Source organism: Poecilia formosa, unplaced genomic scaffold, assembly GCF_000485575.1.
Source record: "Poecilia formosa unplaced genomic scaffold, Poecilia_formosa-5.1.2 Scaffold29, whole genome shotgun sequence".
NCBI lineage: Eukaryota > Metazoa > Chordata > Actinopteri > Cyprinodontiformes > Poeciliidae > Poecilia > Poecilia formosa.
The window spans coordinates 1,231,645-1,255,215 of NW_006799968.1; the positions used below are offsets into that span (position 1 = coordinate 1,231,645).

The 23,571-nt window shown below is 39.5% G+C and overlaps 1 protein-coding gene and 1 long non-coding RNA gene across 2 annotated transcripts in view; one reads left to right on the plus strand and one right to left on the minus strand.

Moving 5' to 3' along the window:
- insyn1 (inhibitory synaptic factor 1) overlaps window positions 1–23,571 on the minus strand; it is a 63,706-nt gene that overhangs the window by 22,187 nt on the left and 17,948 nt on the right. The window lies entirely within an intron of this gene.
- On the plus strand, window positions 17,699–22,832 carry LOC103135976 (uncharacterized). The gene is made up of 2 exons (XR_475978.2): window positions 17,699–19,301; window positions 19,391–22,832. It is a non-coding gene; the product is annotated as an uncharacterized LOC103135976 (long non-coding RNA).

Below are 23,571 nucleotides of genomic sequence, written 5' to 3' on the forward strand. Positions count from 1 at the left end.
AGGATTTCTGTCGCTAATGTGTCTCTCAGGTTTTGAAAATGGGCCGACAGTCAGCCGACAACTGGTGTAGTGTGAGCTGGACATTACACTAAGGAAATGAGGAAGGGAGGGTCAGTGGAGAACACCGGAGTTGAGCCTTTTTTTATTCAGTGTCATCAACAGAAAGAAAAAACGGCAGGAAGAGACTAAAGCCGATAATTAAAATGAGGTCGATAGGTTTAATTTATCGTGCGATTAATTTATTTATTGTTTATCGTGACAGCCCTATGAAGATATTGAGCAAATCTCAGGCTCACTTTTTATTTTCTTAAAAAAACAACAACTATACATTTCAGAAGATGGACGGTGAATTTCCATCTATTTTCATTAACTGAAATTTGTTGTTGGTTTTCATTGCAGCTCATAGCCGGCGGTGCGTGACTTTGGAGCAATAGTCACCGAGAGTACCAGCAAACTCGACTAATAATAAAGGGCAGGCAATCAATATGCCACTGGCATTTCTAGGTTTTCTTTGCCTGCAGTGCTTATCTTAATGGGTATGTGCTCCATTTTCTTTTATAGTGTGTGAACTCATATATCATTACCCAACAAATATAGCCCAATCTGCCACAGTGGAGTGAAAACACAGTGGGTCAGAGGGGCGAAAAAAACAACTCCTTCATGTAATATGTTTTTATTTAAACTTCGCTGTGCAGCTTTACGGGAGCCATGGCACAATCTCAGGAATAATTTACCACTTCTTAGTTTTGCATTGGGCTCCGGCAATCAGCCAGCCAGCGTTTTTTTTTTCTTTCTTTTTTTTGAAAACATTATGTTTCATGAACTATACTACAGAGAGTGACATGCTCAACACAATTAGGGTCCTGTGGGAGGTCATTTTATTCTTCTTCAAGCTTTTATGCCTGAAGTACTGCTAAACAAATACCGACCAATCCAGGCTGAGATGCATCCAAGCATTCAATGCCTTAATAAAAAACAACAATAACGTTAAATAGTTAAAGAAACAAAACAAAACAAACAAAAAAAAAAAAACACCCCCAGAGATGTTAGTTTTCAGTTCATGCCAAAATGATACTTTTAATAAAGCTGACGCTTGGTCGTCCTTTGGCTTAATATTTTGAACCCGTGTGCTAACATGGCAACAAATTCCTGACAGGATTTCCTGAAGTTGTAGGCTATTAGTTTGATGAAAGGGGCTGTCGAAATATGTTCACTATTAACAGCATAAAACATATTTTTCAGGCTAATCCATCAAGTTATGAAAATTATGTATTTTCTCACCCACATGCATTTTCATTTTTCAACTTTATACAAGACTTACTCTAGTGTTTTCTTTCCATAATAAACATCCGGTCCAACTTAACCGAAACCTCTCAATTTTTTTAAAAGATATTTTTCTCGTTATGCTTCTTTTAAGATAATACGGGCTACGTAAGTCTGTGATGTTTCTGGAAAGAAAAAAAAAAGTTTTTAATCAGCCACTTTCTCATTGTCATGGATGTGAGAAGATGGGAGCACTTCAAGTAGATAAGATAGAAAAAAAACAACAACCCGCATCTTCTTTATCAAAAAATAATTGCAGATTACATTTGTTCTTTGGTACAATGTTTGTTTGAGTTCTCACAGCCGAGTGATTTGTATTCGGTGCGGTGATAGCACTTATGAACCAGAAAATGTGGCCATTTCTGTGTGAAATCAGCCTGGTTTCTGTTGTTCACAAAACATTGTACTCCTTCTCATTCAGTGGAGATCAAAACTTTTCTATTTTGTTGAACTAAGAAAGGCTGTTTACAATCTGTAAATATCGCAAACTTATGCGCACAATAAACAGCCTTTTAATGAAAAATTAAATTATAAAATAGATAATGGAAGACAAAATTCTTTTGTGAAAACTATTCATCCCGCTTGAACTTCATGGTGTCTCATTATAAACATCAATGTTTTCTGTCAGGATTTATGCAACACAACAGCAAAGCAAAGCACAAACTGCTATTGTGTGGTGGAAGAAAAATGATAAATGGTGTTAAATTATTTGGAAATACAAATCTGAGCAGTGCGGCATGCATATTTCCATTTTACCTTTAAACCCACCTGAGTTTACCTCTCTGTTAGTTGCAAACTGAGTTCATCAGTAAATTTTGTCAAACTGCATCATGATTAATAGCAGCAAAATCAGGGATGATGAAGGCAGTCCATCAGTTTTCCTTGCCATATTATCTCATGGAGCACTGTTTAATCAGTCATACAAAAACGGTTCAATGTGGTACAACATGGCAGGGAGAACGTCAACCACAAGCAACCAAGGGGCCTATTGCAAGTGTAGTAGTAGTAATAGTGAATCCACAGCTCTGGTGCAAGAAATTATTGAAAGGACAATCATTAGAAATCTGGTTCTTACTGAGTGGTAGAAAGAAAACCACTCGAGTTCTCGTTAACGCTTTCCCACGAGTCGTGTAGAAAATATGAAAGATAATGTTCTGGTCATACTTTGTAAAATAATCAAACTTTTTGAAAACAAGTGGAAAGCTAACAGTGCATATCAATCTAAGCACATCATGTTTACAGTGGAACGTGGTGGTGACAGCATAATGCTGTCAAGATCCTTGTCAACAACCTTTGGGAATGCCTTTAACATGCAGCCATATATTTCAAGTAATGTAATGGTAATGGCAAAAATAATGCAAGAACACATTCTCAAAGATCAACGAACTTTAAATTCTAATGAACATTGAACTCTGCACTAGAACACTTAATATCCAAAATAAACAAAAACAACAAAGAAAATGAATTATGAATATTTTGTAAACAAAATAATAATTAAAAAAGGATTTAGTTGACACCTAAGCACCAGACTGAAGACTATTGTCATCTAGTTTTTGGTAGAAAAAGATAAAAACCATAAATCATGTCAATAGAAATAAACCAATTCCTAATTTATCGATCAAATTAGCTGTTAATTGATTATTGCTTATTGCGACAGGCCTAGTTGCAGCTGCAGTGCCATGTGACTGAAGCTTTTCACTTTTGTAAAGCATATTGCAAACCATATGCTGTTTTCTTACCACTTCATTTATGCAAAGTCCCAATACAATGCACACAGTGTACATCTTTAGACTCAAAAAGTCCAGCCATAGTAATTTTAGTATTTTACAGTCATGTTTCAAACTCTGTGGGGAGTTTCTAATGAAGCAAGTTTATTTTTATTGTGGCTGGATAGTGTTTTCTTACCAGTGTTTGGTTATTTCTGCCCTCAGATAGGATCCTGCACACAAAGGGTCGCAACACCCACACATATCGTGATGGAGAGCGAAAACTAAGCTCCTGAGTAATGGTGAGCTCCGCTTCCTCGCCACCACTGTGCTAAAGTAGGCCACAGATATTGGAATCGCCGACTCCCTTACTTCTTTCTCTCAAAACAATTTGTCATTGCTTCTAGGGTTCTGCCGTCTCTATCTGTAGCAATCTGCAGGGCGGCCGCCTCAGAGAGTGACAAAACCTGTCACAGTGCGTCACTTTCACTCTCTCCCTGGCAAGCGGCGGGACATCTTTGAGTCGGCAGCACCTTTATCAGATATGGCAGTTCCTAAAGCTCTGCCTATAACAGCGGGCGAGTCTAAGGAGAGGAGCCGGTGACTTTACAGAGACCTATTTGCAAACAAAATCACCGGGAGACATTCCCCACAAGGCACCATCTGGCAGCCACATATACCTGCCTCTCTCGCCACATCGCCGGCTCGGCTATTTATAGACGCTCTCGCGTCCTCCCGCCCGCCCGCGCATTGCTTCGTGTGCAACAGCAACCAGAACCTAGTGAACTGGAGAACTACCTCCAGGCAGTCAATCATCTGAGTGACAGATGCCAACACATTTTCCTCGTAATGTTTGAATCTTCCTAACTGTCTGCCATCTCTGACGACGAGAAATGAACGATCATCCCGTTCTTAAGAGAGAGCCCTCGCAGAGACTGCGAACCCTGAGATGACCTTCTCTGTCCCCGTTTGAGCTCTTTTCGTCTCTTGGCCTCAGCTCTGGGCATGCCGAGACGAGCCGCCGAGGAGAACCTCCCTCTGCATCGACAACGTCAGAATTTGTGATGATCATGGGAGTCGGCAGTGGACCGTCATTGAGAGTTATCAATGAAACAATTAGCGTGTCATCTCATAATGCAGGAGTCTGGATTCTCTTCATTGATATTATGTTATTGAACTTCCATCCTTCAGTTCTTGGAATCCCATCGTGAGCCGTAACAGAGCAGAGACGTGCATTTCGAAGCCTCTCAGTCATTTTCTGCACTTATTTAAAACGCACATTACTATACTCCATATTTGACTGAAGTGCTAAAACATTGTATAATTACTTTTTTAAACTTATGTGACAAAAACATGGACTTTCTGCAGGTGTTTTCTCTATTTATGTCCACATACATCACCTAACATTCGCTATTGCTTCAAGCAAGGTTCCATCATCTTGGAGGAAGTTTTGAACTTTAGCACAGTTTCTATGTCAAATGCAACCTTTATGTGTGTGTGTGTGTGGGAGGGAGGGTTAGTCATCAAAATCCAGATGTTTTGGCTTGGTTTTTGCATTCAAAAGCTGAAACGGCTTGTTTTTCCTCCCTCTTGTTATTTCGGATAGATTTCCTCAGCCATGTCGCTGGGAGAACAATTTGTCAATGCTCCCAGATCAGCTGCTTTAATTACATATTGAAAGAGCCCTCATAAGTTCCAAAACATATTGATTACTTGCCTGAAACCTGCGAAGAATACATATGCGTTCCTTGCGGAGCGATATTGCTGCATATTTTTTCCTCCTAACAATCCTCCTGATTTGCGTTCTAATGTGTGTGCGTCTCTTGACAATTGTAGGCAGCAGATTTGGCAGGGAGACGTGGTGGTGTGCGGAGAAGTGTTATCTCAGCCACATAAGCGCTTGCAGCAAGAGGAGCCTGATAAAGAACATGGGGGTGGGGGGAAATCGGGTTAACACTGACTGTGTTTTAGTGTACAAATAAAGGGCTGCTACTTCTATTTTAGGTCTTGTGCTAAGTGTAAAGGGAGGGTGATGGTTGTCCAGTGAAATGCACACCAACAAACAGAATCCTTACTAAAAGTATCCATATCCCTTAAAAGCTTTCATATTTTATCACATCGCAATCAAAAATCTGATTGTAGCAACTTACATTGGACTGCTACTCTTTGTCTTTTGCGTTTCATTTGTGCTCATCTGGAGGGAGGAATATGCATCCCAACATTGTTTTAACCTAATTTCACTTGTAACGCATCAGTATGGTGGGATCCATACCATTGTTTTGTAGCTCTGGATGTTTGTTTAGTTCTGCTGTCCTATTTAAAGATGAATCTCTTTCTCAGTATCAAGTCTTTTACAGCCTGGGACAGGTTTGATGATGCGTGGTTTACTTCATCTGTCTTCCCAGAAACTCCGATCATCTTTATTGCACCTTCTGGACCTCAATGTCCCCACAGTATAATTTTGCGGCCACTGTATTTTACAGAGTGAATTGTGTTTTCAGGGTGATGTGCAGTAGTGATTTTCTTCCACACATGCAGGCCAAAGAGTTACGTTTTGGTGTCATCTGAGCAGAATACCATCCTCCTTGTGATTGGTGTGTTCTCTACTGGCTTGTTGCCAACTGCAAATGGGACTTACAACCTTCCTTTAACAATCAACTCCTACTTGCCACTCTTCTATAAAGGTCTGGTTGGTGGTAGTGCATGAAAAAGTTAGATTTTCCCATCTGAGCTGTGGATCTCTGTAGCTCGTCCAGAGTTACCATGGGTCTCTTGGCTGCTTCTCTAATTAATACTATGGTAGCCTGGCTAGTTAGTCTAGGCGGATAACCAGTGGTCATGTGTCGGGAGGCTTAGAGTCGCTTCATTCTCTTTTCACTTTATAATGCAGACTGAGAAGTGTCTGCTGTGGTTCTTGGTCTTCATTTGTTCTCTAATGTTCTCTGACAAACCTTTGATGGATTTGCAGAACAGATGGATTTATACTGAGATTAAACTACTAACAGATGGACCCGTTTTACTAATTAGGCAATTGTTAACTTTTTGCAGGGATATCAGATGAAAGGCAACTGAATAAATACATTTAAGACTAAAACTCTTCATACAACGGGCAGATTTAGGTTTAAAGTAATCTATTTATTTGATCAACATGAGGGTGATGGCAAGAACAACTTCCAACCTCAAAGACCTGAAATTCTTAAAGAAAACTACAAATTTGTGTGTGTGTGTGTAGGATGCCCGTCTCATTTTAAACCAGAAACAAACTCTTGAATCATTAAAAATATTTGTACATCTCAATCAGACAGAGGTCAGATTATTTTGGGCTTAATTGTTTTGCAGATCAGTTTTTAGTTGGTAGAGTAAAAATTCAGAAAACTACATATCCTCTACGTTCCTCTCAGCATCCTTTTAGCCTAACACTTAAAATACTAATGAATCGTATGGAAGTTTGTGGTTGTAACATGACACAGTGTGAAAATATCAAGATGCATTTGCAAGGTGCTATGTAACTTGTTCACTTTAGCTCATTTGTGTTTGACCAAAACCAATGTTTGCCCAGTGACAGAGAAGTAAGTGCAATTTCAGAATGGATCAGTCTGGTCTGTCAAGCTCACACAGTTTAGAGGAAATAAAAGGGTAGCGAACCAGAAATGTTGCTGCATTGTAACAGTCATCACTCATCCATCAGATATTTTCCTGTCTGCTGCATTCTGCTTTGTTGTCTTGTTTAAAAAGAAAAAAAAAAAAGAAGCTCAACCTGCGTTGCTTACCGGCCTTCAAGCAATATTAAAAAGGCCAACTACTACAGACAAATAAGCAATGCATAGTGAAGGTAAAGGAATAGGGAGGCAGTTTTCTATCCTTTCCTCTCCCTCTCATCATGTTTGGCTTTGGGCTTTAAATTAGCTGTCCCATTGTGCTGAGCTGCTGACACGAGTCGGAAACGCGGTTTGAAAAGCGATGTATTGTTTCATGTAAAGCGCATTCATCAGTTAAGTTTAGCTGACTTTGGCAGGGAAGACAAAGGATGTGATGAAGAAACGCCATGCAAATGGCTTTGTGAGGTAGGGGTGTGCTGGCTAACCCGTATCCCTGAGAACCTTTTGTGAGTATCTCTGACTGAACTGTCATTCTTCTCAGCCGTATTTCTGCCTGACGCCCTCCTCTATCTGCTCAGTCTGCTGGTAAATCCGTAAGACCTAATGCAGTGCCTGTTTGCAGGTGTGATGATGTCGAGATCAGCATCTGAAACAGAGCACCCGCCCATGCAAGGTCTACACTTCTGTTCACACGCTGCTCTACAAGGTTCCCAGGCACGTTTAAAAGGGGGCTACATTAATAATCCATGGATTCTGAATCTGTGCGTAAGTGCAGTGCCAACCAGTGAGTGCATGTCCTTAGATGGCCATTCGTTTGACACCTTTCAGAGTTTCTCCCCCTCTCTCTCTGTCTCTCTAGCCCCCTCACTTGGGTAGCTGAACTTTGATTGATGACATCAAAGGGAGTGGTGAAATGTGGGGGCTGAATGTAGAGATAACTGACTGCTGAGAATGACTCAGTCTGTAGTGGAGAGTCAGTCTTCTGCAGCCTAGAGGAAGAAAGCAAGAGGGACGAGACCAGAGAAGGTATCATGGGCTAAATGAAGCCTCGCGGCCTGGTTAGCACACAGAACTTCATCATCCATGGCTCATGTTCGGAGGCCAACGTGACTAATGCTAATGCTGATTCGTTTGAGAAAAGAAACATCACAGAGTCGACGTGATGTAAACAAAGAGCAAGAGTACGGCATCACCAGCAGCTTCCTGTCCAATCAATCAAGTCTGGGAGGACAGAAAACAGAAACTCACAGCACAACACGCAACTGCAGCACAACACGCAACTGCAGCACTACGTATATAAGCACATACCCTCTTGAACGTACTGCCACACTCATGCTTTCTGGCAGATACGCCTTCACCCATAGAACAACAGCATCAATCACCAGTTTTTCAAATAGAAACAAGTTGCCATACAGACACAACAGATACATTTCCTGTATACAACACATTGAGTCGTATGGACTGCCAGGCCGCCCCGTGTTGCTTCCACCCTGATGTCAAGCGATGATTATTGGAAAGGAAGTTTGTACATCTAATCTCGAGGCTATATAGTTTTATTTAGAGGGCCAGCAGTAGCCCCTTACAATACGTGTGGCAGCTTTGACTAGATCTCTGACATCATCGCACAAATTCCCTGGAGTGTGACCTTGAATTGTACGTGATAAATTTCCGCGGCTGCATAGAGTGCGCTTGGGGAGGTCAGTCACCGCAGAAGAAAAATGCCGTCTTCTGCGCCTCCTTTGTAGCCGTAATTTATGCATCATATTTTTCTTTCTTGTCGCAAGGTGATGGCTGCCAATAATGCCAGAGTGGTGGCCGAGGGGTTTGTCGCGCTCGCCCTCTTTAAATAGCCGCAGATCTAATCTGCAGACAGCAGCAGAGTTCTGACAGATCCTGCCTTGGTGCCTCCTCCCACTAGGTGACACATTCTTATTTTTCCTCTCCTCCGCTCTGGTATTCACTCCATGGAGCACTAGCCCCTCAAGCTATTGTCAGTTCTGTTCTCCATCCATGTCTGAAAAACCAAATGGATTTACAGGGTTTACTGTCAACCTCTCCCTTTTTCTGGGCTTATGAATGTGGGACTCTCTTCCGTCTCCTCCCTTTTTATTTCCACACTGACTCTTCGTGATGACTTGGTCGTCCTTCTTGTTGGAGGAGTGCTGTTGTGGCATTGGCTTTTTATTAAGCATATCCTTCACAGGTGACCTTATAATATGTCTTGACCTAAGCACAATATAGTACAGTCAAAGCTCGGTATATAAACTTCATGAGGCTTTCAGGCAGTCCTGGCTCTTTAGATCCTAAACACACAGGAGTGTTGTTTGATTCCCATTTTTAAGGCCAGTCAGGTTGGACTTTATTTCATCTCGCCGCCCTGTTCCTAGGAACGGGGAAATGAGGTCACTAGACCTGACCAATACTGGTTTAACCCAAATGACTGTACATAAAAAGGAACAAAATAGTTTTTCTAAACGTGTTTTTATTCATTTTTTTTAATCGATATTGCTCCACTCAACGTTTAAATAAATGATTTTACAATTGTTGTTATGGAATATTGTGATTGTGTCAGAAAACAGTCAGTTTACTTTGCGCACAACTATTGCTATGTGTCTCTTATTTCAAAATATTTGAGGCTCATGGCAAACCAGTGTCAGGGAAAAGACACCGTCTAATAAATGTTTATCTTGAAAAACATTTTTGAAGGACCTAAGGTTTGCCCAGCAGGTCAAGCATCATCCTAACTGTCAGTGTTTCTCTGTGATCCAATTCTGATGACGACATGCACAATGTTGGCACTTTCAACAGTGGAAAGAAGTCTGCATGGGTGTCCATAGTTGTCTTCATAAAAAACAAACTGGACAATATTTAATCAAAACCAGTAGAAATGTCTTCTGCAGTTCAAGCTCCAATTGAATCAAATGCGCCAAACGTTGGTCACATGTTCCCCTTTGTCACAATGTCACAGGTTCAGCTCTGTTCATTCACTGAATCACTTTTGACAAATACTGACAACTGTGCATATTCCACATACTCCACAAGAGCTGGAATGTCCTTGTCATAAAATGATCACAGTAGATCAAATCTATCTCCCTGTTTTTAGCACATCAAAACTGGAATACATGGTCACTTCCTGTGAAGCTGCAATTTTTATTTTTTTTATTTTTTATTTTTTGCTTTGACCAGTCAGTTAAAGGAAAGAAAATGTTTATGTAATTATCAATAAGACAATCTGAAAGAAATAATTAATAAAAATTGAACTACAACAAATCATCCATGTGTAACCGTCACAAGATGCATGTGGAGAAGCTTAAAACAGCCTGTTTTCTTTAATAGCATTTCACAAGGAAGGTAGTAACCAGTTGGTGCTAATTAAAAACACTTGTGTAACTCATCATTAGCAAGTGTGGCCACCTCTATTAAAAGTCACACTTTTGAACGTTTGCTAGTTTGGACAAGCAAATGGTCCAAACCAGCATAGTTTTCAGAGTTTTCTGAGAAGGAAAGACATCAGTGATGCTTTCACTTCTTTACATGCCCATAGAGAAGCAATTCCTCTGAAAGGTTTTAACCCAATTTCAAAAGCAACCCAAGAATTTCACCTTGAACTCTGCAAACATCATTTATCATGTTAAATGTCCAAATTTGTAACAGTGCGATTAAATAAACCCCAACAAAAAAAAGCCAACAACTTTAGCATGCTGGGAATGGTTGCCAAAAAAATTCCCTCTTAAACATATAGATGCGTGACTGAAGTCTGCAAAGACTTACTTGATTAAATCACAAAACATGCAGAACAGCATTCATCCTCCTGTCATGTCAGACGCAGCAAGTCAGAGGAGGTACCTCATATATTTGTATTACTGTTACATGAACACCTTTCACTTGTTGAGTTGACCATGAACTCCACTGTACTTAGTTAACCATTGTAGCAGTTGTCGTTATTAACTGCTACAAAGATTAGTTTCTCATTTCTTAAAAAAAAAACACAAAAAAAAACATGAGGACAAACATCCCGTGTTTGAAAAATAAGTTAGTTTATTCAAAAAAGTTGTGTGTTGCAGATTTCTCTTGAAAATTAGATCTGGATCTCATTGGTTAAATAAAGGAAATAAAAATAAATAAAAAATAAAAAGAGTCAAGTCATTGGCATGAAGCAGGCAGAGAAAACATGGAGAAACTTGGAATAAAAACCCCAGAAGTCAGGGCTATTTTTAATAGTTAAGTAAAAGCCTCCCTACAATGCAAGGCTTCTTTGCATTTAGTCATTTAGTCTGTTTCAGAGTTCAGTGTGAGGTCATTTGAATATCGGCTCATCCCAAACAGGATCATCAACATGACAGCAATCCCATACACAGCAGCTAAATTACATGAAAAAGAGAAAAGAATCGAGACGCAGCAGCGATCCCAGCTGAAAACGCTGTGTTGAGACCGTAGAGAGACATGCCTAAACAATGTGCACAAACCTCACTGAGCTGGAGAAGATTTGGAAATAACAGCCAACCAAACTGCCTCTGCAGTGATATGAAAGACATAAAGAAAAAAAGGCTGCTTCATATACTATTCTACAAGTGACAGAACCAATCTGTTTTCAAATACATGCTTATTTTTGTTTAGAGAAAAATAGTGTGAAATATGCTTTGAATGTGTTACAATGGGAGGTAGAATTAAATAATTTCATACCTGGCCATGCTGTTTTTGTTCATTTCTAAAGCATGAAATTGTAAAATTGAAAGAGATTTTCTCTTTCCTATCACCGTACACATTAAAAAAGAGATGAAACGGAACAAATAAAAAAAAAATACTTTCACAATTTTTTGTAGTGAAATGAACAAGTCATTCATAAGTTAGCGTAAAAATTGTGCTTTATCTTTAAAATTGGATTTAATTACATCTCAGTAGTTATTAAGGTGAGTCTCTACACAAATTACAAATAGTTTCTGCATTTGTTTATGATTTTTTTGTATATTGGTCTTCTGACTTTTGTCAACCACTGTAGAAAACATAATCCATTTCAATGATCACTAAAACGTTTAACTTCCTTGAATCTCTAGAAGTAACAGAATCAACAAACCATCAGTCTTAATTCATGTAAACTCTTTAAAGCCAGCTCTAAGTAAACTCTGCATACTACCCGTCTTCATTCCATCGCACCGACACCAGAAGCCAGCTATTATGAAACGCCGTGGCCCATTTTGCACCCGAGTCGGTGCTCTAGAAGAGGATGCAGCTGTGTGTAATTTGCTCGAATGAGGGAGAAGAAAACAAGGAATTCAGTTTTACTTGCTATTGTTTGATGACACGGGGAAATCCATTTCTGTGAAATATTCTCTTGCCCCTACTCACTCCATGCACAATTAATTTGATACACGCTACAAGCATAAATCCAAGATGATTATGCTGCGTTCAGGACAACAGCGACGAACATTTCCATCTTCTCAGAACTGAAGAACAGAAGGAGACAAGGAAATTAGTTTCTGTGTATTATGTAGATGCCGCCTCATTCTGCAGCATCGGCAGGATTCGGCGGCTGAGGTGTGTTTGCGTGCGAGAGCTTGCGATTGGATGAGAGGTGAACGGGATAAGCTTATTAAAATTAAACACGCTCTCCGTGTTTGTGCATTTACATAAAAAAAAAAAAAGAGAAAAGGCTCCGTGTTTTCGTTTCTCTTCAGAAAACCTAGCGTGTTTTAACAACAGCAGGTGTGGCCGTTTATGGATTATTGTCAGACTGGGTCCATTGAGCCGTACGTAAGAGGAATAAGACTTTATTCCACTTACTGGCTTCCCTGTCCTCCATCACAAACACAACGTAGGAGTAGCTGTTCGATCTGGAAAGTGGCCAGTCGTTGGGTTAATAGATGGGTTTGGCCAGACGTCTGCGAGGTGACCGCTAGCTGGCAGACTGCTGGATATGGTTGCAGATTGTAAGTGGACATGTACTCTGCTTCTCTCACTGTGCAGTTGTCACTGTATTATGAAGCACTCTGAAACTCACTTTTTCTCCATCTGCAGTTCCAGCCTCTCCAGTCCTCTTTTTTTTCCCCCCTCTGCCAATGTCTTGCGAGGCGCCATCGCGAAGGTGCTATTGCCTCTGACATTAGATCCCAGATCCAAAGAAGGGACGTCGTTAATTAGTCAGGCGAGTTCGATGTCAAAACTGCATGGTGGGCGCCGGGGGAAAGGATGTGGAGGAATAGAGGCAACAAACAGAGAATCTGTCCTGAAATTACCCATCTGTCTTACACAAAAATGTTCCACATTATCAAAAGTGCAAACTTTGGCACTATCCTACTGTAGTTATTAATGACCCCGATGCAGATGCAGCCACATTCCACTTTGACCTGGAATTACATAAAATTGTATGCTAAAATATGTATATTGCTCTAAATATTCACTCTGTGTGTCCTGGTTCCAGCTACTTCTTATTTCAGCACTGCTCTGCTTCGCGGTTTAATTTGGCTTCTGCTCTCATTTCCAGTGCAAACAAAAAAAAAAAAAAAGAAAACGAGAGAGAAAAAGAGGGAGAAGTGGGGGGCGGGGGATGTTGTTGTGAACTCATTTTTCTTGTAGTCTCTTGAGTAGAGTGATGAAATTGTTAAAGAGACGGTTTGAGCTTTTTCAAAATACGGTTCTGTTAAAAGGTTGCAGGCACTTAGTTAACTTTCTTGGTTTTCTTTATTTAGTCACTTTTCTGGTTCCAGAGGTCAAAGGTATCGAGCAGTTCAAGAGGCACCGAGGCCAAAGTGATCTTGGCAGTAAAACTCCAATTAAAAAAAAAAAAAATGGTGAAAATGTGACAAGAAAGTTGGGTTATTAACATGCCAACAATTATGTTTTGCATTTATGTATTAACTTGGGATTTATAGGAGGCGGTGCTCGCCTTGTGACCTTTCTGAGAGAATTAGAGGAGGGAACATATCAAAACATTCTGGTGAGAATAACTGTTTGAAATACATAGTGGTATCATCAACGTTGATTCACTCGAAGGCTATTTGTTCGGGCTAATTGGATGCTACATTGTTGCGCATGTTGCCGGCCTTGTAAAACAGCCGTGATTCAACGCTGGCTGGAAGAAGATGAACCGAGTCAAATTTTTACTTGTGAAAATAACAACGATGATTTAAAAATATCCAGACAACTTCACAGGAGTGCTAGCAAAGCAACACGCAAAAACTCACTTTAGCATACAGAGTTGAACTTAGGAACTTAGGATACCGCCCAAGATACCAGGCTGAGCAATGCAAGCCAAATATTTGTTAGGGTTGGTGTACCTGCTTGTCATGCAATATTACAGAACCTCATCTACAGCTGCAGGTTAATGGATGCTGATAGAATTAAATTGTTTTATTTGTGGTAAATCCTACATTCGCCTGTGGCATCATTAGCATTTTAGCCTTTATGTAAATTTGTGACATCGTGAATGTTACTTTTTTAAATAACCTTTTTTTTTTCTTTCATTTTTCTGCATATGCTCCTAATAAAGTAAGCTAACTCGGTAGCTGAAGCTGTGATAGTAACACAGGAAAAGTCCTCGAATGAACAATTTGCTTATAATGCATTATAATTATAGATGATGCCGTCGTGTGGCTCAGCTGGTAAAGTCAGCAAGGCTTTAATTGGAAGGTGCTCAGATTGAGGCTTGACTATGGCATTGTTGTTTTCTGATGATCCTTCTGAGTTTAGATTAAAGCAGGTTTGTGCTTTTATTTACATGTAAAAGTCAAAATTGCATGTTTTTTCCACCTGTCTTTCATTTTGACTTCAAGGTCAACAATATCCCAATTTTAGCCTAATAGTCCTGAGACAGTTTCAGCATCGCTTAGATAATAAACGGTTGCTGCAGACAGGGAAGATTTTAATTGCTTCTCATAAGAACCTCACTTCAAAAATCTGGAATTTACCTTTCAAATGGAAATGTTAGGCAAAAAAATAAATAAGACCTTTGAAGTCAAGCTTACACTTGGCTGCTACAAAGTAGCAATGGATGGTTTCCATAGAAACACGTCCATGTTTCTTATGCATTGTGATGAAAGATAAATTATTAGAGCGTAATATTTTTTAAAAATTCCTCATTAATTATAATTATTCAGGATAAAATCAGTCTTAATTGCTGTACCAAAAAACACACCCTGAAATATCATAGACTGAGAAGTAAAACATGCAAATTGTCCACCTGTGAGTGAATCTTTTAAACATTACATTTGTTCTGATGATCAACATGTCCCAACAAATTACTGATCAGGCCTCATTCTCCCTAAAGCAAAAAGTGAAGTGGTCATAGTATGTAAGCAGGGCGATAAATAACATAAAATGTTTGAAGAGTCTCTAAAAGATCCCATAAGAATGCAAATGGGATATTCATTTAATGGGTCACACTTTATTTGGATTGTTCGCCAGTGACTGGTGCGTCACTCGAACTTCGCCTTGGGTGTCTGAAAAGCTGCTCATAATTGCACAAAAAGTAGTCGATATATCTCTGGGACGCAGTCAAACTTATGCTTGAGGTTACTTCAGTGGCACAGTGTCCTGCCAGGCCTCAAAGCATTAATGCAGCAGAAAAGGAGGAGGAATATATGAGTGGACTCTTGCAGCGCTGTGTCGGCTTTTCGCTGACCTGATTAGTATTCTGCATGCAGCACAGGACGCCGGTCTAAATTTAACCGGTAGCAAATACGAAGGTGGCCTCGCCATCGCTGACAGAACAGATGAGAGCCGACCCGAGCCGCTCCTACACCTGCTGGTGTTTGTGCGTTTCTCGCCCGTGGCCACGGTTCTGGCTTTGGAGCAGCAACGGTTTTCTACGTGGAGTAGATTGGCCGGGTTTTCCGTGACGTGTCTCGGTGCTGTTGGCGTGACGCTTCAGGCTCCAGTCTTGCTGCTGCTTTTGCTGAGATGCAGCTGCAAAGATGGCACATTAATAAATACCCGCTCCGTGAAGACGCGTGGCGTTCGTGAGACACTTAAATCAGCCCTTTGAAGAAAAAACCGGAAAGATTTTAAGTCAAGCTTACGGATGAAGAGTTTAATATGAATTTTCCAAACTTCATATTGTATATGAAGTTTTGAACAGAAAAAATACAATTAAAATGTATGTAAACCCTTTTGCTTTGATGCTCTTCAATAAAATCCAGCGCAGTCAACTACTTGGCTGGCTATTAGTTTTACACTGTACAAAATGTGGCTTTCATGAAGGAGTTGCAAGTAGAAAGCCATTCAGTTCAGTTCTATAATACTTTCATAATACAAAAGAAAAATAAAATTTTGTTATGTACATTTTCCTTTAAAGAGTTGCTGTAGAAGCTGATGACTGCAGGCAGGAAGGACCTCCTCTAGTAGTCTGTTATACAGCATATCTGAAAGAGCTTCTGACTGAAGAAAATCCAATTAAAACAAAGAAAAACAAAACAATTTTGTTTTCAAGCAGTCGCGTCTGAATATTATAGGGCAGCTTCTCACGTAAGTGCAACAAATAAGTAACTAATCAGAGTTAGCAAAGCATGTCAACATGCTGATCTTTCTAGCTATTAATGATGATTTTTTTCTGTATAATAGTCTCATGGAGAGGGCTGAACATAATATCCTTGATATTATGAAGAATCGCTCTTTGCACTGTAATCTCTCAATTTTCCAGTCTAGCTCACAGAATAAAGGAAAACAACAAGAAGTTTAATTTGCTAAAAAAAAAAGAAAAAAGAAAGAAAGAAAAAGAAAAAACAATGTTCAGGTCTCAGAAAAACTGAATTGTTCTGGTTAGATGAGACCTAAACTGAACTTTTTCACATACGTACCAAACGCCACGATTGATGGCTCACTAACACTGTAGATCCCCTTCCTTAACAGACCAGCAGCACAGTGAAACGTGGAGAAAAAGGCAGATTGTGCTAAATACAGGGAAGTCCTACAACCTGTTTGAGCCTGGATTGTTTAAGCTAAATAATATATCTGTTTACATCATACGTTTTGAGAACGTCAAACTTCACAGCAAAAATCAACTGACAGTCTGTGACACGCTTTGAAAATTAATGTTCAAAGATGCTCTCCATCCAATCTGACTGAAACTGAGCAACAATTTTGCTTGTAATGTGATGAAATGTTGAAGTAATTCAAGGTGGATGAGCTACAGCGCCTTTAATCTCACAGCAGACTGTTAGCCACTGGCAGAAAAATGTTTACATGCAATACATGAATGAATATAAAGTTTTAGCCTCTTCTTTTTCTCCTTTATTTTCAGTTCAACTACTTCACCTAGTATCTTAAAGTAAAGCAGGTCCCCCCCCTCTAATGCTTTAGCCACCAGATGTCTAACGATGATCTGCAAACGCTCCCCATTCTGCTCCAAGTAGTGAAAGTGGCAGTAAATAGATAGCTTTGTGAGGAACCGGTGAGAGAGAGAGAGAGAGAGAGAGAGAGAGAGAGAAAAAAGTGTCCATCTATCAATTAAATGACAGGGCCCAGTGTGTGTGCAGGGAATTAGGAGAATCCAATGGCCTATTTTTTTCCTCTCAATGGAAATCGTCAACACTAAAGACAGCAATAATGGATAAAGAGAGGAAAACCGATAAAGTATATAATGGAGGAAAAAGAAAAGATGGCGCTCGCAAAAGTTTACAACAGCTCTCGCCCCTCGCCACCTTAATTTGGAGTCTCGATGGGTGGGGTTGACTATTTGCAGTGGAGGGTCTTTTGTTGGTGGGAACAAAAAAAAAATACTTCCAAGTTGAACTGCTGCTGTGCTGGATTGGTTTATTGTGATATTCTAAGCGTAAGCAGCACCTCCCTCAAAGGCCGCCATTTCTGCCTACGGTTCAGAAGCGTGAAGCACGTCTGTCAGTTATTTTGACAATGTGGCGTGAAAAGGAGGGTTAGAAGTGGGTGGGATGAGTGACGATTCTGTTAGCTCTGCCAGCGCTCCCTTTTTACACCGTTCCTTGAAGCTTGTTTTTTTTTCTTCTCCCCCCTTTAATAGCTCAATGCCCCTCAAAAAGATAATGGCAGTAGAAGTCTCCAATTCTTTTTCGCATTCTTTCCTTTTCTTTTTATTTTTTAAGCAAACATAAGAAGTCTACCTGCAACATCTGCTGCTGTTTTACTGTTTTATCTGATAAATGATAAGCTGATGCACAAACTGAAAGAGAAGGGCGAAACAGAAGCCAATTCACACATCTTCGTGGATCCGAACGTTTAGTTTTCATAGCACTGGAAGACATTCATTTTTAAGATATTATTCCGATGACCTTGCAGCGGCAGGATATTATCTATTTATCAGTTTGCTGAAGGACGCCGCATAAGATCCTGATTTGCAACAATTTGCTGTGTTCACAAAGCCGTGGATGCAGTTTTCACAAGATCCAAGCTCGGCTTTGCAACAAAGAATGCTTTCCCTCAAGGATATCCACTTGTGTTCAAGAGTAAAAGATCAATAATGCATCCTGTGCCTCTACCGAGCCCACTGATAAAAAATAAACAGTATATTTGTGAGGTGAAAGTAGCATTTATTGATCTTTGTTATCCCCTTCTCTGTGTTCAAGTCGAGGAAAACTGGTTCTAATTGCAAACATTGCTGTAAAAAAGGGCTCCTGTTTCTACGCACGTTCAAGCTGGTTGAATATGGATGCTCTTACGCCTGTGAGCCACTGAAGGACGTAGCAACTGAGCCGAGTTAGTGAGTTGGTGTGAAGTGGATTTTGATCCAAAACGCACCATTATAACCAACGCTCCTGCTGCCCCTTGGTGTTTCCACAAAGCTAGCTTTGTTGTGTAAGCTAGCATGTAAGCTAGCTGGTTTGTTGTCAAGATTGTGGAATCATATGTAAAAAAAGTAAAACAAAGAAAATTAATCTTTGAATGTAGCAACAAATGTGACTTGAGATCTACTAATCGGACATTTTCTGAGCAATACCAGTTTCTGTTTGAATTTACAATTTTCCTTTTGACACCACTATCATTGTTTAATGTTCTCAGAATCCTTATATTTTAATGGAAAATATAAGAAAGTTGTGGAAATTCTTTGATAAAAGATGTCCAGTTGAATCAAAAAACTAATATGTTATGAATGAAAGCACATGTCCCAACCCATGCAGTATTTGAGGTATTTAAAGTGATAGATGTCTACAAATAGCATAAACTTCTAACTTGAAAGTAAAAAAGTTTTCAAACTTTTTATTAGATAAAAAAATGAAATCATAATAAAGGTGTGATGTGCATTTGTATTCTTCGCCTGTGACTCAATACTTCATAGAACCATCAATCGCTCTAATCACAACTGGAAGTTTACGACTGAAACTCAAATACTTTCCTTACACAATATATTGACTAACAGCAAAAACCTTCATTATGACAACTCCTCTACATGAACTGGGCTATTCAAAAAAAAAAACAAACAAAAAAAACATCTGCAGTTTGATGATTACTTTTCTACTTTTTTATGTTCTTTTCCAAAGTCTGCACTCATACATATGTATAGTGCTGATGCAGGCGGACAAGAGTGGGTTGGGAACAGCATGAGGCAATGTTGTGCACTGTGTATATCTAATTGCCTGACCACCAACAGCTACAGTCAATTTCAGATCCAAAACTAAGTATTTTTCCTGAATTGTTTAGTGTTTCCCTGTCCTGATGCCATTTTCCCCGGAGCCCGGCGGACGAGGGGCTAACTGCCCGTCTATCCGCGGTAAGCGCAGACATTTCCAAATCTGGAAATCAAGCTGGAACCGTCAGACAGAATTTGAGAGCTTTAAATCCCTTCTACCTCTCCTGCAGAATTTGGCTCCGGATCCATTTCCCTACTGCCAATGTTACGTCCGTGCGATTTCGCTGACGGGGAGGTGATGGCGTCGCCCTCCTCCAGGTGTCTGAATTGAATGGGACGCATTTGGTCAAGAAGAGGAGAAGGCTTTAGATGGGGTGAACATTTCTGAGGGGCTCTAAATTTTCACTTGGATTTACCTAAGGAGTATTTTTGTGTGAAGATATGAAGCTTTGTGAGACATTTACATTCACAGCCTTACATCAAAGCAGAGTAACAACATTTTTTTTTTGGACAGTTATATAATTCAACATTGTTTTTTTCTTTTCCTCTTTGATGGAAAATTTAAATGACAAAAAAGGACAAAACGTTAAAATACTATGTTATAAAATCAATTGTTAACAATAAGGTTTTAAAAAAATCCACAATTAAACAGAGTGTTTTGCTTTTAACCTAATTATTATTGAAAATTGGTTCTTGTTACCAAGCATTGAGACATTTGATCCCAAGCAGAAATAAGTTGAGGGGTTTGTATATTTTTAAGGTCCTTAAAAGGTGTTTGATCATTTAACCATTCAGTTCTTTTTATTGTCTTATTAGTATATTGTCATGCTGAATGTTGTTTTCTATCAGTTTGCTTCTCTTCAAAATGCTTTATAAAAAAAATTGTTAATTTGCAAGATTGCTAGTATTTAAAGTCGCAACAAACTAGAACTATTTTTGCCGTTGCAATTTTACAAAACCTTAGTAAAATTGCTATTGTGGTTACTCCTTTGGTTTATTATACTATTATACTTAATTGTTATATTATATTAAGGCTCTACGGTTTCTTTCCTGATTTAATGTTCTTTAATTAAATTACAGTCGAGTGAAAAATAAAGTTCTTTGTGAAGAAATCTTCACACATATCTTATTGTTTCTTTTCTCTGAAAAATAAACTAGCTTACTTGCACTTGAATGGAACTGAGTTGAGTTGATTGGAATTGAATTACCTTAATTTATTCATTCTACAATAGATTATCCACAATGTCTATTCTTCCTGAGGAAACAGCGAAAGAAAAGGTATTTTACACATGAAGAAAAGAGTGTTTAAAAAGGCATAGAAATCCAAAAATCCAGCTGAAATATTTGAGTTTTCAGAGAGTGTCCCTGCGGCTATGTGCAAATTAATATCAGGTGGTTTAATCATAGCTGAAAGTGCAAACACATTACTCCGTCATAAAGCCATGGCCCTCCTATGTTTCTGACACAGAAGTTAAAATGCCAATTCAAAGAGTTATTAAAGATCCAAGGAGCCTTTTGGTATCAATCACTGCACAGGACATTGCAGCTGAAGAAAAAGTGCGTTAAAGGTTGTTTGCAGCAGATTTTTGACGAGACAATGAAGTACAGAAGGAATATCTTGAGGTCAGATGAGGTTCAAGCTGAACTCTTTGAACATCTTTGAACACACCATGTTTGGAGTTAAGGACACCATAAACTACTCTAAAACCACCTTGCCAAAAGTGGGCTGCTCTACAGCAAGCTGTACTAACAGATTCATGTAACTGAAGGGAGGATTAATGGATAAATGTACTGGGACATTTCTTATCAAGACAAAAATCTAGACAAAAAACTGTTTGTTGGTGTTACTAAATGTACCAGACTGGTCCAGTTAATCACCTCAATTGTCTGTATGTTTTAAACCAGTGTTTCCCAAACTTTTTCAAGCCGAGGGCCACTTACCCCATTTAACAAACAGTCACAGACCACCTATCTTGAACGTGATATATACAGCTTGATAATAAAACATTAGTTTCTTAAGTCATTGCGTTTGTTCTGCCTAAAGTGAAGGGTGGCTCTGTTTTGCAAATGTGATTGGCCACGATAAAACCATGAACACGTCTACTTGGGGCATTTTGATTTATTTACAGATTCTGAAAGTATGGATTTGAAGCTTTCCAATGATAGAAAACATATGGAAATTACTTTATTGATGACATTTCAGGGTTATTTGTAACTTAGAAGCCAGTAGATAGTCCGACATAAATAATTTTATTTTAGGTGTTAAAATGCAGTTAGTCAGTGTGGGGCACAGCGCTGTTCACCACCTTGTCACAGTCATTGAGTTCATTGCACTCAGCACAGCCGTAGACTGAGATCTGCATCCCTGCGCCATGCTTTGTATCCTAATAATATTCAAAAACTAAAGTTCTGCAACTCACCCTGAGAAACTTTCCACCGGTATCTTCAGTTTTTCTTTTTAGTGGCCCCGTTTTAAGCCATTTATCAATCATTATTTCTTAACAGTCCTTTGGTAAGCTAGCTGTAGCGTCGCACTCACGTCACGGCAAATAAACGGTTGTTTATATGCAGTACCTCGCGGACCAGTAGGGGGCGCCCGCGGACCACCAGTGGTCTGGGGACCACAGTTTGAGGACTGCTTTAGACAAATCTATAGAAAGGACTGAAGATCAGAGTGCAGAGAAAGGAAACCCAGAACCATCAAGAACTTTAGAATAATGGCTCAACATGACACATGAGCATTGGATGTGACCATATAAATATAAAAAATTTTCTTCTACTTAGTTCTTTAAAGATTGTGTCCCTTCTACAAATTTAGTTGCTGGCAGCCCATTTAATATATATATATATATATATATTTTGCCTTCATGTAGGTCGCAGCAGATGTCATTGCCTAAATGTAGACCAAAGCTATTTTTGGTTGTTACAAATGACTCTGCGAAGCGATGGTGACGCAAGACAGATGGATCTGATGCTTCTGCAGGGCAGAGGACTCAAATCTGTGAAGTCTGAGATAAAAAAAATAAAAAGTTAAAAACAGAAGGCAACCAAGAAAGGACAGAGAAATCTTTTATGTTCACGTCTGAACTACCGAAATATGTTTAGACAAACGGTTCCGGTACAGACATTGGTATGACAGGTGTTTAATAGATAGGGTATATTTATTTTTTTATATTTTCTGAGTCTGTTTGACCTGCAGCCATTGCGTTAGTGGATGAGCTGCTGCCCCTCTGGCTCATGCACCCTGAGGATGAACACACTTAGCCCCCAGCCCTGTTTACACGGCTCCAGCTCTGAAAAAGAACTGTTGTCTGCAGGCCAAGAGATAAGCCCCTCTCACTGTCTCTCTTTTCATTTCGTCTGTCTCTCGCTGCTTCCTCTTCTCTCGATTTCTCCTTTCTAAAAGCTTTCAATACACACACATATACAGACTGTAAGGGACATCGTACACCCTGCTTTTCTATTTTTTTTTTCTTTTTAATGCTGACTAAAAGGTCCCCACTTAAACTTCCCAATGAATGGATGGCTTGTGCACCCTCACCTGACTCTGAAAGTACCGACTGCGGGCGAAGCGCTCCATCAGGCTGCCCTCTTTGCCAAACGCGAACAGCTGATTTTAGAAGTTGTCGTCTCCACTGCGACCTTGACAGGCACCGGGGGAACTATTGCAGCCATTCTCGTCATTCCTCCCTCCCTACCTTCTTCTAATCCTTCTCGATGGCTCCGGAACCCAACAAGAACAGGTCATACGTATTAGGTCAATTAGACACATATAGTTTTGACTTTTTTTTTTTTTTTAAGCTCGCTGCAAACGCACACAGAATAATAAAAGCTAAACCTGCAGATCGAGGTCCGTGATTTATGTTTTCTTAGTCCTGGAAAATGTAGCTTTGTGAGGGTCAGTGGAGACATAATTCTTCACATTGGCCCAGTGCATTTATCGCTACTTTTGACCTTAACCTTTTTTCTCTCTGTTTTCTTTTTCTTTCTTCTTTTTTCTGAGTACAAGTGCAGACGAAATGAAAAAGTAATTGTAGTCAGTATCCTGTCGTAGCTCGGCACCTAGTAATGTAAAAGCAGCGTGTTGCAAAATAATCTGCGTGAAGTAATTCTTAGCGTTTCTACCAACCATCTTCTTTCTTGTGTGTAACATCTGCTGGGAGCATGAAATCACTGAGTCATAGTTGAATTGAGGACAGCAGAGAGGTTTGACCTATCAAGACTCCTCTGCTGTTTTGTACGTTGCCTCACAGATATGGATTTTGCTGCATCAAGGTGAATGTAATATTTTTTGCTTATTCCTTACAAGAAATTCAACACGAGTCTAAAAAAGAAATTGCCTTGTACAACAACACGAGCACACGTAGTACTGCTCCAACCTGGCACTTTGTTTATTACGCTGTCCTTGATA